A 13,390-nucleotide genomic window follows, 5' to 3' on the forward strand; every position below is an offset into this window, starting at 1 on the left:
GTCTGCTGAGCTGTGTATCTAATCCTATCGTGTGTGATACTGTCTGCAGAGCCGTGTATCTAATCCTATCCTGTGTGATACTGTCTGCTGAGCTGTGTATCTAATCCCATCCTGTGTGATACTGTCTGCTGAGCCGTGTATCTAATCCTATCCTGTGTGATACTGACTGCTGACCTGTGTATCTAATCCTGTCCTGTGTGATAGTCTGCTGAGCTGTGTATCTAATCCTATCATGTGTGATACTGTCTGCTGAGCCGTGTATCTAATCCCATCCAGTGTGATACTGTCTGCTGAGCTGTGCATCTAATCCTATCCTCTGTGATACTGTCTGCTGAGCCGTGTATCTAATCCTCTCCGGTGTGATACTGACTGCTGAGCCGTGTATCTAATCCTATCCTGTGTGATAATCTGCTGAGCTGTGTATCTAATCCCATCCTGTGTGATACTGTCTGCTGAGCCGTGTATCTAATCCTATCCTGTGTGATAATCTGCTGAGCTGTGTATCTAATCCCATCCTGTGTGATACTGTCTGCTGAGCCGTGTATCTAATCCTATCCTGTGTGATTCTGTCTGCTGAGCCGTGTATCTAATCCTACCTTTGTGATACTATCTGCTGAGCTGTGTATGTAATCCCATCCTGTGTGATACTGTCTGCTGAGCCGTGTATCTAATTCTATCCTGTGTAATACTATCTGCTGAGCTGTGTATCTAATCCTATCCTGTGTGATACTGTCTGCTGAGCCGTGTATCTAATCCGATCCTGTGTGATAGCCTGCTGAGCTGTGTATCTAATCCCATCCTGTGTGATACTGTCTGCTGAGCTGTGCATCTAATCCTATCCTGTATGATACTAACTGCTGAGCTGTGTATCTATTCCTATCCGTGTGATGCTGTCTGCTGAGCCGTGTATCTAATCCTATCCTGTGTGATACTGTCTGCTGAGCTGTGTATCTAATCCTATCCTGTGTGATGCTGTCTGCTGAGCCGTGTATCTAATCCTATGCTGTGTGATGCTGTCTGCTGAGCCGTGCATCTAATCCTATCCTGTGTGATACTGTCTGCTGAGCTGTGTATCTAATCCTATCCTGTATGTTACTGACTGCTGAGCCGTGTATCTAATCCTATCCTGTATAATACTGACTGCTGAGCCGTTTTTCTAATCCTACCTGTGTGATACTGTCTGCTGAGCTGTGTATCTAATCCTATCCTGTATGATACTGACTGCTGAGCCGTGTATCTAATCCCATCCTGTGTGATACTGTCTGCTGAGCCGTGTAGCTAATCTTATCCTGTATGATACTGACTGCTGAGCCGTGTATCTAATCCTATCCTGTGTGATACTGTCTGCTGAGCTGTGTATCTAATCCTATCCTGTATGATACTGACTGCTGAGCCGTGTATCTAATCCTATCCTGTGTGATACTGACTGCTGAGCTGTGTATCTAATCCTATCCTGTATGATACTGACTGCTGAGCCGTGTATCTAATCCTATCCTGTATAATACTGACTGCTGAGCCGTTTTTCTAATCCTACCTGTGTGATACTGTCTGCTGAGATGTGTATCTAATCCTATCCTGTATGATACTGACTGCTGAGCCGTGTATCTAATCCCATCCTGTGTGATACTGTCTGCTGAGCCGTGTAGCTAATCTTATCCTGTATGATACTGACTGCTGAGCCGTGTATCTAATCCTATCCTGTGTGATACTGTCTGCTGAGCTGTGTATCTAATCCTATCCTGTATGATACTGACTGCTGAGCCGTGTATCTAATCCTATCCTGTGTGATACTGTCTGCTGAGCTGTGTATCTAATCCCATCCTGTGTGATACTGTCTGCTGAGCCGTGTATCTAATTCTATCCTGTGTGATACTGTCTGCTGAGCTGTCTATCTAATCCCATCCTGTGTGATACTGTCTGCTGAGCTATGTATCTAATCCCATCCTGTGTGATACTGTCTGCTGAGCTATGTATCTAATCCTATCCTGTGTGATGCTGTCTGCTGATCCGTGTATCTAATCCTATCCTGTGTGATACTGACTGCTGAGCCGAGTATCTAAGCCTATCCTGTGTGATGCTGTCTGCTGAGCTGTGTATCTAATCCTATCCTGTGTGATACTGACTGCTGAGCTGTGTATCTAATCCTCTCCTGTGTGATACTGTCTGCTGAGATGTGTATCTAATCCTATCCTGTGTGATACTGTCTGCTGAGCTGTGTATCTAATCCTATCCTGTGTGATACTGTCTGCTGAACCGTGTACCTAATCCTATCCTGTGTGATACTGTCTGCTGAGCCGTGTATCTAATCCTATCCTGTGTGATACTGTCTGCTGAGCTGTGTATCTAATCCTATCCTGTGTGATACTGACTGCTGAGCCGTGTATCTAATCCTATCTTGCATGATACTGACTGCTGAGCCGTGTATCTAATCCTATCCTGTGTGATACTGTCTGCTGAGCCGTGTATCTAATGCTCTCCTGCGTGATACTGTCTGCTGAGCTGTGTATCTAATCCTACCTGTGTGATACTGTCTGCTAAGCCGTGTATCTAATCCTATCCTGTGTGATACTGACTGCTGAGCCATGTATCTAATCCTACCTGTGTGATTCTGTCTGCTAAGCCGTGTATCTAATCCTATCCTGTGTGATACTGACTGCTGAGCTGTGTATCTAATCCTCTCCTGTGTGATACTGTCTGCTGAGCCGTGTATCTAATCCCATCGTGTGTGATACTGTCTGCTGAGCCGTGTATCTAATGCTATCCTGTGTGATGCTGACTGGTGTATCTAAGGCTACGAGGCTGTATCTCATCACTTGTGGGTACACGGCGCAGCAGACAGGTGACCCGCATCCCTATGATCAGATACCATGGCAACTAGTGACGCCGCCAAGGATGCCGCGCTTGGTCACGTGGTACAGGGAGAGCGGGGGCGCCGCACATGTGACTGGATTCCTCCTTAGTCCCGCCCATAGGCGACCCTGTGCTACCACACGTGACCGGTGTCTGGGGGAAGGGGGGAGCCTGGAGAAGCCTGGGACCCCCTGAGGCGCGGACAGCCGAGGCTTCAGGTAGGACCGGAGGGCTGGACGTATCCGCTTTGTGAGGGAGCGGCGCCCCCCGATGTGTGAGGGACGGGAGAGCGCGGCCCCGACACCGTACACGGTTGCGCGGCCCCGTGTTAGCGTGCCCCATAGATCACCGGGGGGAGACCTAACACTACAATGGGGCGACTCAGACTCCGCATCCCCCGCAATTCCCGGATCCCTCTCCTCCTTCCCCCACTAGTCTCCGGATAACATTGCTCGTCCTCATCAGTGTCCGGACCCCAAATGTTCTACAGACCCCGCACCCTGCTCCGCAGATCCCATCAGTCAGTACCGTGTGATGGACACAACCTGCTCCCCAGAGACCTCCCCTGTGCTGAGGGGGTCCTCCATCTACACAAGACTCATGTCCCCTCCTCCCCCCGCACCCTGAAGACCAAGCGGGAGGTACTGGGACCCCCAATCTCCACTCCCCAGAGACTACATCCTCTGCTTACTCTCTGTATTATACCCCAGAGCTGCACTCACTATTCTGCTGGTGCAGTCACTGTGTATATACATTACATTACTGATCCTGAGTTACATCCTGTATTGTACTCCAGAGCTGCACTCACTATTCTGCTGGTGCAGTCACTGTGTACTTACATTACTGATCCTGAGTTACATCCTGTATTATACTCCAGAGCTGCACTCACTATTCTGCTGGTGCAGTCACTGTGTACATACATTACATTACTGATCCTGAGTTACATCCTGTATTATACGCCAGAGCTGCACTCACTATTCTGCTGGTGCAGTCACTGTGTACATTACATTACTGATCCTGAGTTACATCCTGTATTATACTCCAGAGCTGCACTCACTATTCTGCTGGTGCAGTTACTGTGTACATACATTACATTACCGATCCTGAGTTACATCCTGTATTATACCCCAGAGCTGCACTCACTATTCTGCTGGTGCAGTCACTGTGTACATACATTACATTACTGATCCTGTGTTACATCCTGTATTATACCCCAGAGCTGCACTCACTATTCTGCTGGTGCAGTCACTGTGTACATACATTACATTACTGATCCTGAGTTACATCCTGTATTATGACCCACAGCTGCACTCACTATTCTGCTGGTGGAGTCAGTGTGTACATACATTACATTACTGATCCTGAGTTACATCCTGTATTATACCCCAGAGCTGCACTCACTATTCTGCTGGTGCAGTCACTGTGTACATACAGTACATTACTGATCCTGAGTTACATCCTGTATTATACCCCAGAGCTGCACTCACTATTCTGCTGGTACAGTCAGTCACTGTGTACATACAGTACATTACTGATCCTGAGTTACATCCTGTATTATACCCCAGAGCTGCACTCACTATTCTGCTGGTGCAGTCACTGTGCATACAGTACATTACTGATCCTGAGTTACATCCTGTACTATACCCCAGAGCTGCACTCACTATTCTGCTGGTGCAGTCACTGTGTACATACAGTACATTACTGATCCTGAGTTACATCCTGTATTATACTCCAGAGCTGCACTCACTATTATGCTGGTGCTGTCACTGTGTACATACATTACATTACTGATCCTGAGTTACATCCTGTGTTATACTCCAGAGCTGCACTCACTATTATGCTGGTGCAGTCACTGTGTACATACATTACATTACTGATCCTGAGTTACGTCCTGTATTATACTCCAGAGCTGCACTCACTATTCTGCTGGTGCAGTCACTGTGTACAATACATTACTGATCCTGAGTTACATCCTGTATTATACTCCAGAGCTGCACTCACTATTCTGCTGGTGCAGTCACTGTACACATACATTACACTACTGATCCTGAGTTACATCCTTTTTTATACCCGAGAGCTGCACTCACTATTCTGCTGGTGCAGTCACTGTGTACATACATTACTGATCCTGAGTTACATCCTGTATTATACTCCAGAGCTGCACTCACTATTCTGCTGGTGCAGTCACTGTGTACATACATTACTGATCCTGAGTTACGTCCTGTATTATACTCCAGAGCTGCACTCACTATTGTGCTGGTGCAGTCACTGTGTACATACATTACATTACTGATCCTGAGTTACGTCCTGTATTATACTCCAGAGCTGCACTCACTATTCTGCTGGTGCAGTCACTGTGTACATTACATTACTGATCCTGAGTTACATCCTGTATTATACCCCAGAGCTGCACTCACTATTCTGCTGGTGCAGTCACTGTGTACATACATTACATTACAGATCCTGAGTTACAGCCTGTATTATGACCCACAGCTGCACTCACTATTCTGCTGGAGGAGTCAGTGTATACATACATTACATTACTGATCCTGAGTTACATCCTGTACTATACTCCAGAGCTGCCCTCACTATTCTGCTGGTGCAGTCACTGTGTACATACAGTACATTACTGATCCTGAGTTATATCCTGTATTATACTCCAGAGCTGCACTCACTATTCTGCTGGTGCAGTCACTGTGTACATACATTACTGATCCTGAGATACATCCTGTATTATACCCCAGAGCTGCACTCACTATTCTGCTGGTGGAGTCACTGTGTACATACATTATATTACTGATCCTGAGATACATCCTGTATTATACCCCAGAGCTGCACTCACTATTCTGCTGGTGCAGTCACTGTGTACATACATTACTGATCCTGAGATACATCCTCTATTATACCCCAGAGCTGCACTCACTATTCTGCTGGTGGAGTCACTGTGTACATACATTACATTACTGATCCTGAGTTACGTACTGTATTATACTCCAGAGCTGCACTCACTATTCTGCTGGTGCCGTCACTGTGTACATTACATTACTGATCCTGAGTTACATCCTGTATTACACTCCAGTGCTGCACTCACTATTCTGCTGGTGCAGTCACTGTGTACATACATTACATTACGTTACTGATCCTGAGTTACATCCTGTATTATACTCCAGAGCTGCACTCACTATTGTGCTGGTGCAGTCACTGTGTACATACATTACATTACTGATCCTGAGTTACGTCCTGTATTATACTCCAGAGCTGCACTCACTATTCTGCTGGTGCCGTCACTGTGTACATTACATTACTGATCCTGAGTTACGTACTGTATTATACTCCAGAGCTGCACTCACTATTCTGCTGGTGCCGTCACTGTGTACATACATTACATTACTGATCCTGAGTTACATCCTGTATTATACTCCAGAGCTGCACTCACTATTGTGCTGGTGCAGTCACTGTGTACATACATTACATTACTGATCCTGAGTTACGTCCTGTATTATACTCCAGAGCTGCACTCACTATTCTGCTGGTGCCGTCACTGTGTACATTACATTACTGATCCTGAGTTACATCCTGTATTATACTCCAGTGCTGCACTCACTATTCTGCTGGTGCAGTCACTGTGTACATACATTACATTACTGATCCTGAGTTACATCCTGTATTATACTCCAGAGCTGCACTCACTATTGTGCTGGTGCAGTCACTGTGTACATACATTACATTACTGATCCTGAGTTACGTCCTGTATTATACTCCAGAGCTGCACTCACTATTCTGCTGGTGCCGTCACTGTGTACATTACATTACTGATCCTGAGTTACATCCTGTATTATACTCCAGTGCTGCACTCACTATTCTGCTGGTGCAGTCACTGTGTACATACATTACATTACAGATCCTGAGTTACAGCCTGTATTATGACCCACAGCTGCACTCACTATTCTGCTGGAGGAGTCAGTGTATACATATATTACATTACTGATCCTGAGTTACATCCTGTACTATACTCCAGAGCTGCCCTCACTATTCTGCTGGTGCAGTCACTGTGTACATACAGTACATTACTGATCCTGAGTTACATCCTGTATTATACTCCAGAGCTGCACTCACTATTCTGCTGGTGCAGTCACTGTGTACATACATTACTGATCCTGAGATACATCCTGTATTATACCCCAGAGCTGCACTCACTATTCTGCTGGTGGAGTCACTGTGTACATACATTATATTACTGATCCTGAGATACATCCTGTATTATACCCCAGAGCTGCACTCACTATTCTGCTGGTGCAGTCACTGTGTACATACATTACTGATCCTGAGATACATCCTGTATTATACCCCAGAGCTGCACTCACTATTCTGCTGGTGGAGTCAATGTGTACAAACATTACATTACTGATCCTGAGTTACATCCTGTATTATACCCGAGAGCTGCACTCACTGTTCTGCTGGTGCAGTCACTGTGTACATACATTACATTACTGATCCTGAGTTACGTACTGTATTATACTCCAGAGCTGCACTCACTATTCTGCTGGTGCCGTCACTGTGTACATTACATTACTGATCCTGAGTTACATCCTGTATTACACTCCAGTGCTGCACTCACTATTCTGCTGGTGCAGTCACTGTGTACATACATTACATTACGTTACTGATCCTGAGTTACATCCTGTATTATACTCCAGAGCTGCACTCACTATTGTGCTGGTGCAGTCACTGTGTACATACATTACATTACTGATCCTGAGTTACGTCCTGTATTATACTCCAGAGCTGCACTCACTATTCTGCTGGTGCCGTCACTGTGTACATTACATTACTGATCCTGAGTTACATCCTGTATTATACTCCAGTGCTGCACTCACTATTCTGCTGGTGCAGTCACTGTGTACATACATTTCTGATCCTGAGTTACGTCCTGTATTATACCCCAGAGCTGCACTCACTATTCTGCTGGTGCAGTCACTGTGTACATACATTACTGATCCTGAGTTACATCCTGTATTGTACTCCAGAGCTGCACTCACTATTGTGCTGGTGCAGTCACTGTATACATACATTACACTACTGATCCTGAGTTACATCCTTTTTTATACCCGAGAGCTGCACTCACTGTTCTGCTGGTGCAGTCACTGTGTACATACATTACATTACTGATCCTGAGTTACGTACTGTATTATACTCCAGAGCTGCACTCACTATTCTGCTGGTGCCGTCACTGTGTACATTACATTACTGATCCTGAGTTACATCCTGTATTATACTCCAGTGCTGCACTCACTATTCTGCTGGTGCAGTCACTGTGTACATACATTACATTACTGATCCTGAGTTACATCCTGTATTATACTCCAGAGCTGCACTCACTATTGTGCTGGTGCAGTCACTGTGTACATACATTACATTACTGATCCTGAGTTACGTCCTGTATTATACTCCAGAGCTGCACTCACTATTCTGCTGGTGCCGTCACTGTGTACATTACATTACTGATCCTGAGTTACATCCTGTATTATACTCCAGTGCTGCACTCACTATTCTGCTGGTGCAGTCACTGTGTACATACATTACTGATCCTGAGTTACGTCCTGTATTATACTCCAGAGCTGCACTCACTATTCTTCTGGTGCAGTCACTGTGTACATACATTACCTGCCCTGCTCTCTATCTTGTATTATGCTCCAGAGCTGCACTCGCTGTTCTGCTGCCCATGTGTAGGTTCTGCAGAGTTTGCTGTGTTCTCAGGGCTGTTGTTAGGTTTCCCACTTTCTGTCCGTTCCGGTTTTATCTTTTCTCACTTTCTCCTGTGAATTTCGCCTTCTGCGTTCTCTGCACAGCTGTCATGTGGGTGGATATTTCCCACTTCTGCGCTTTTCGGTTTTGCCGGGCCGTGACTTCCCCCAGCTCCCTTTACATTACTTGTTTGTGACGTCCTTCCCTAATGATAGGACCCTTTAGGTACCTTCTGTGCCCACATGTCAGGCCATCACTGCTGCATTTCTCCGCGCTATATCTGATGATTTCCTTTGACTGCGCCCCTCTGCCCATGCAGTTTTTCCCCCTTACGTGCTCCCTGGTATCTGCTTTCTTTATGCAGATATATTCTGCACTGAAACCTAAACGTCGCCCTGAGGGGAAGAATTTCCCGAGCGACCCGATACTGGGGTATTTTCCCTTCGGGTGCATTTTTCTGGTTGTCATTGTCACGCCTGCTGCCATGTAAACGTGGTATCAAGATTGAAATGTTGTCTGTAGCCCGAGTCTTGCAGAATCATCCGGACCTTCCTGTCGTCACACCCTGCATATTTTCATTCATGCCAAGAAGGGATGACAAAAATGACGCTCCGCACTTGACAGTTCTTCTTTCATTGTGCTGTGACATTTGCCTCAATAGTTTGGCATCTTTTCTGCAGCCAGGACAAGTTGTGCGTCACCGCCCGCATTTCGAGTCGTGCGCCTGCAGGTGTCGGAAGTAAATTTCTCACTCGGTGGCCTGTACCTTTCACCTTCTTAGTACTCCACCGTTCCTGGCATTCATTGATTCTTCCTGCGTGTCTTTCTGTAAAACCAAAGGTGTGACGCGTTTTGGTCACTTTCTAATAACAATGAGCAGTAATGGTTTCGCCATGTCACTTCTCTTCCTCCTGACTCTAGGATTTTGTCTCTTACACTGATGGAAAGTGTAACAGATTACAACCTAGTATCTCAGTTGGTCACTGGTTCGTATCGAGAAGCCGCGATGAAGACTACTTCCCAAGAAAAGAGAACATGCATCATCCAGCTCATCGATGGCCGTCTCTCAGCCAAGAAAATTACCAAATTGCATCATGTGAGCGCCGTGACAACTGGAACAATACAAAATGGAAGTCCATTTATGCATTCAGAAGCCAAGAGGTTGACGTCCAGGCAAGATATCGGAGCCTACAAGTGGGCTCATCCCAAAGTCTAGGCGACAACGAGACAGTGGAGGTGGCTTGTAATAGTGAAATCACAGACGTCCATGCAAGCACCCTGCAACGCTCCTCACGCAAATCTGGAACGGTGGCCCGAAAAATGAAGACGCCTCGACTTCAATATCGTCATAAGAAACGTCTGATCAAGTTTGCAACCATGTCCAAATAATGGGCAGTAGAAGATTGGAAACGGGTGATTTGGAGTGATGAGAAGACAAGTCAATAGACTAGGCTCTGATGGGTGCAGAAGAAACAAGGGAAAAAGGGGCTAACTGATGGGTAAGTTGAAGGAAATGTCAAGATCCATGGAGGAAGCCTGATGATATGGGATTGTTTCCCAGCCAGAGGCGTTGGATACTTGACCAGTATCGATGGTGGTCTCAATGCTGAGCTATATGTGACTAGAGTTGAGCAAATTTGTTCGGGTCCGCGCTTATTCGGCAAGCTTTAGTGCTTACCGAATAAGCTACAGCGGGAAGCAGGATACATGGAGCGCGCCGGCTGATCGGCGCTGCAGCTGCATGTGTAGCAGCTGTTTCCCTGTCACAACGCATGTATGAAGATCCCAACAAACAGGCTCTCCATGCATGTGCTGTGACACAGCCTCGACACATGCAGCTGCAGCGGCGATCAGCCGGCGCACTCCACGTATCCTGGTTCCCGCTGTAGCTTATTCGCGTAAGCGGCTTAATTCTATATGTGAGTATCCTACAAGACAAGTTATTTTGTACACTCGAGTACTATGGGTATGAAAAGGACGACATAATGTTCCAACAGGACAACACAAAGCATACGGCAAGATTGGGGAAGAAATGGGTCAGTGACAATAAAACAGAGGTGCTGAATTGGCCCCCACAGTCCCCAGACCTCAACCCAATCCAACACTTGTGGGTAGAGGTGAAGAAAAAGCTGTATACCGACTTAAGTGATGCAACCAGTGCACACCAACATGGGAACCTGTAGAAGAGACCTGGGATCAGATTTTGGTTGACACAAGACTGAATCTGACCGAGAGCAGCCCAGAAGGATTCAGGCAGTGGTGAAAGACAAAGGTGGACTTTCAAAATACTAACAAAATAATAAAAAATTAAAGCTTAGAGTTTTTAGGAGCAAAACAGTAACAATGCAGTGACATGACAAGAATCTGCATAACTAATCATATGCTAAATAGATTCAAATCATATTTTCCCCTTCATGTCTTGTGTATTGAACCTACCTCCTAATGTTTGGCCTCATATCCTGCGTGTGTGGCCTGACAATTAATATCTGGACTCAGGTCTTGTGGGTTGAGCTTTCCAACCCATGTCTGCCCTCAGGTCTTGTGGGTTGAGCTTTCCGACCCATGTCTGCCCTCAGGTCTTGTGGGTTGAGCTTTCCGACCCATGTCTGCCCTCAGGTCTTGTGGGTTGAGCTTTCCGACCCATGTCTGCCCTCAGGTCTTGTGGGTTGAGCTTTCCGACCCATGTCTGCCCTCAGGTCTTGTGGGTTGAGCTTTCCGACCCATGTCTGCCCTCAGGTCTTGTGGGTTGAGCTTTCCGACCCATGTCTGCCCTCAGGTCTTGTGGGTTGAGCTTTCCGACCCATGTCTGCCCTCAGGTCTTGTGGGTTGAGCTTTCCGACCCATGTCTGCCCTCAGGTCTTGTGGGTTGAGCTTTCCGACTCATGTCTGCCCTCATGTGTGTTGGACCTGCCGATTTAGGCAGGGCCTCTAGTCGTGTGTGGGGCTGGTCGTCTGGGGTATGACCTCGTGCCTTGGTGCCATGCTAACTCATATCTGGTGTTTGGCCTACCACTTCAAGTCTGACCTTATGTGTCATGGTGGACATTTCACCTCATATTTGGCCTGCCTGAAGGGTTTTAGGCCGCTTTATTGTTGTGGAATAACCTGTCTCCTTTGATCTGACTTTCTTTGGCTGTCTCTGCCTCACGGGATGACTTGATGGAGCCTTCGGTGGCGTATGACTTTTAGTGGTATGTACAACTTTTGGTGGTTGGTTAGCCAGCCGACTTGGGGCTTGTAGGTCTGTTTTCACTGTCTCAAAGCTTCACTATCCTTTACTAGCAAAACTACTGTTATTGGTAAGTAGGGATCGGTCCTTAACCCCTTAATTACCCTAGTTTTTTTTGGCTTTGCTTTTTCGTTTTTCTCTCCCCCTTCTTCCTAGAGCCATATCTTTTTTATTTTTCCGTCAATATGGCCATGTGAGGGCTTATTTTTTGTGGGATGAGTTGTGCTTCTGAAAGACATCATTGGTTTTACCATGTTGTGTACTCGAAAACGGGAAAAAAATTCTAAGTGCGGTGGAATTGTAAAAAAGTGCAATCTCACACATGTTTTTTATTTGGCTTTTTTGCTAGGTTCACAAAATTCTAAAACGGACCTGCCATTATGATTCTCTAGGTCATTACGAGTTCATAGACACCAAACATGTCTAGGTTCTCTTCTATTTAAGTGGTGAAAAAAATTGCAAAGTTTGCTAATAAAAATTCCGCCATTTTCCGATACCCGTAGCATCTCCATTTTTCGTGATCTGGGGTTGGGGTTGGGTGAGGGCTTACTTTTTGCGTGCTGAGCTGTTTTTTTAAGGATGCTGTTTATGTGCAGATACGTTTTTTTGATCGCCCGTCATTGCATTTTATTGGAATAACGCGGTGACCAAAAATACGTAATTCTGGCGTTTTTGTTTTTTTTTGTTTTTTTTTTTTCCTGCTATGCCGTTTTGCGATCAGGTTATTCCTATTTTTTTTTTCCTTTTTTATTGATTGGGCGATTTTGAACGCGGCGATACCTAATGTGTGTGTTTTTTTAAATTTATTTTATTTTGAATGGGGCGAAAGAAAGGGGGGTGATTTAAACTTTTATATTTTTTTATTTTTTCCATATTTTTCAAAACATTTTTTTTTTTTTTTTGGGCATGCTTCAATAGTCTCCATGGGAGGCTAGACGTTGCCATAGCCTAACTGGCTGTGCTGCATACAGGCGCTGAGCAGATCGCCTTTATGTAGCTGAATTACTGCATTGCTATGGCACTCATAGCGATCTGGCATCAACAACCATAGCGGTCTTCAGGAGATCTCTGGTTGTTATGCCAAAGCATTGTTGACCCCGATCACGTGACGGGGGTCAGCGATGCGCGTATTTCCAGCCCGGCGGCCGGAAGCGCTTGTTAAATGCCGCTGTCAGCGTTTGACAGCGGCATTTACCTAGTTAATAGGCGCGGGTGGATCGCGATTCCACCTGCGCCTATTGCGGGCACAAGTCAGCTGTTCAAAACAGCTGTCCTGTCCCGGTTTTGATGCGGGCTCACCGCCAGAGCCCTCATCAAAGCAGGGATTCTGACCTCGGACGTAATATTCCGTCCGAGGTCAGAAAGGGGTTAATAACCTACAGCCTTGTGGTAGCTGGTGAGTCCAACAGATTTCCAGTCAATCCCTCATACTTGGATATCATATTGAATTGGTCAGCATTTAACATCTAGATCCCAGGTATCCTTCTAGTTGGAATTGGTCATGGTTGTAAAAAGTCCAGTTAAACTTGGTGGGAGTCACTTGGACTGGTTGGCATCTAATTTGGC

At 45.9% G+C, this 13,390-nt stretch overlaps 1 protein-coding gene across 1 annotated transcript in view; it reads left to right on the plus strand.

Annotated features, from left to right (window-relative positions):
• The first annotated feature begins 2,909 nt into the window (after positions 1 to 2,909).
• Positions 2,910 to 13,390, plus strand: part of LOC141085263 (beta-1,4-galactosyltransferase 3-like) — a 66,398-nt gene continuing 55,917 nt past the window's right edge. Inside the window, exon 1 of the mRNA XM_073570530.1 lies at positions 2,910 to 3,068. The gene's annotated coding sequence lies outside the window, so the exon portion shown is untranslated. The remainder of the gene's footprint in view (positions 3,069 to 13,390) is intronic.

The sequence above is a fragment of the Dendrobates tinctorius genome, unplaced genomic scaffold (assembly GCF_039654945.1).
Source record: "Dendrobates tinctorius isolate UK_male_01 unplaced genomic scaffold, ASM3965494v1 ptg000028l, whole genome shotgun sequence".
Lineage (NCBI taxonomy): Eukaryota > Metazoa > Chordata > Amphibia > Anura > Dendrobatidae > Dendrobates > Dendrobates tinctorius.